We start from the raw sequence: 2,150 nt of genomic DNA, 5'->3' as shown, positions 1-2,150 counted from the left end.
TGGCCTCTGTATTCTTTTTCTTCCAATACTTCCGAATCATTTTTATTTCCCGGTTCTGTGATGCACTCCGTTTCCTGGACATCATCGATATTGCAGGTATCTGTGTCTTCACAGAAGTCGTTTTTAAAGTTTTTTGATATCATGGCTGCATAAGTGCGGCCGGTGCAGTTTTACGCTTCATGGCCTATTTTATTGCATTTCACGCATTTTGGTGCAGTGCACTCTTTGCGATGGTGCCCTATTTTTTTGCATCTAAAGCAGGACGGCGGTCTTCCGGTTATGACAACAACCCCAGTCATTTTCTGCACCCTAATGACATAGGGTATATCTGTGGCCTGTACTTCTTCATTAAGGTCTATTACCATTTTCTTTTTGTTACTGAGAATGTGGGACCATTCTCTGTCCTTTATGGTAGAAATATTCTCGAGGTATTTTATGGTCCCGAGTTTCTCAAAATGCATCGCCACTAGGCGGTTCGGGATTTGGGGCGGGAGCCAATGAATGACGACCTCAATTTTCCGAGTCTTGTTTATCGGGATAATATTGCACGTAAGACCACGAACAGAAATGGTCTTAAGATTACAGAAATTTTCTTTAATATGCTCTTTGAAGGAGATGATGAAAACCGAATTATATTTTACAGATCCCAGGTGCCAAACATCAGAACCTTTAACCTTACCTTTCAGGCTGGAAATTATGTCTGCTTCCGAATATGGGGCTCCGCTTGGGTCACATCGGAGAATGCAGGATTTACTCCAGTCAAGGTCGATTGGAATGTTTAATGAGTCTAACAGCTCCTCCATTGATAAGACTTGCGGCGATTTCACTACACTCCCGGTGGTTGTTTTCGACATAAATTCAGCCTAGTATGATAGTTGGCTGGTAGAAGAGCCTGTAATAGGACTACTTGTGGCTGACTTTGCTCTTCCATGGATTTTATAACGTTTCCTATCGGAAACTCCATGAAATATCGGTTCTGTTACATGGAATCTAAGGCAAGAATTCGTCTAATTCGTACTGCTGCAGCTTTAGAAGCAGCTACATAACTGAACACACGGTAATAATAATAGAAATAATAATACGCGTTCGAAACAGAAATTTGAGGGGAGGAAACAATCCTCGTGACCAAAGAGGCTGACCTGGTTACGAGATTAGGGCACATCGTCAGCATCCAGTCTAAGGCTATTACCGGTCTCACTCACTCTCCTAGTATCTATCGGCAAGTGATTACTGAGAAAAAGGTGCTGTGGTAAGTTCGACGCCCTACGGTGCGACAGCGCTATGCATCATTGTAAATTACGCTTAATTCCCGTAAACTAAATTACACTGAGGCCGGCCTCAGTGTAGTTGCACTGATGTTTTTGAAAATCGATGCTGTGATCATGAGGAAAAATATGAGCAGCGTTTCTGCATTAACTAATTTTTTTTTGTTTCTGCATTAACTAATGTCAAAAAAAGGGCAAAAAGCCAACTACACCCGGTATTCCCAGGTGGTCACCCTCCCAAGTACTGACCGGGCCTAACGCTGCTTAACTTCGGTGATCGGACGAGAACCGGTGTATTCAGCCTAGTACTATGTTATTTACATCCAATTGAATACATTCAATTTACATCTTTATATACAGATATTTTTACAACATATACATTATTTAAATAGGATATTAGTAACTTTTAATCATTAACATTTCCTGTTTTCATTATTACTATAAATTTGCATTTTTTTTTTTTTACATTGCTAGTTCTCACATGTACAGTTCAGATTATTCCTCTTCTGTATTGTGTTGCTCATATTGGACAGATTATATATGAATTGTATATATATTATTCCATTGTTTTGTATTTATACAGGTTCTTTCTCCTTTATATAACTTGACCATATTTTTTATTCTAATTTACACAAGCTTTTTGATTGCTATTGTTAAACTACCTTGAACATGATTTTCAAAGAAAAAATTGTTTACATTCAATTGTATACATTCAATTTACATCTTTATATACAGATCTTTTTACATGTACATTATTTACAGAGGACATTAGTAACTTTTATTCATTAACATTTCCTGTTTTCATTATTACTATCAATTTGCAGGTAGTTTTTTTTACATTGTGAATTCTCTTTCTTTCAGAAAATCAATTGTTTGCCATTTTCA

The 2,150-nt window shown here is 37.6% G+C and overlaps 1 pseudogene; it reads right to left on the bottom strand.

Annotated features, from left to right (window-relative positions):
* Positions 1–1,465: 1,465 nt before the first annotated feature.
* Positions 1,466–1,586, bottom strand: LOC150080414 (5S ribosomal RNA; annotated as a pseudogene).
* Between the last annotated feature and the right edge of the window lie 564 nt (positions 1,587–2,150).

Source organism: Mastigoproctus giganteus, chromosome 9 (assembly GCF_048544385.1).
Source record: "Mastigoproctus giganteus isolate SK-2022 chromosome 9, ASM4854438v1, whole genome shotgun sequence".
Taxonomy (NCBI): Eukaryota; Metazoa; Arthropoda; class Arachnida; order Uropygi; family Thelyphonidae; genus Mastigoproctus; species Mastigoproctus giganteus.
The sequence above is the reverse complement of the archived record's forward strand: the minus strand, read 5'-3'. Positions and strand labels throughout refer to the sequence as shown.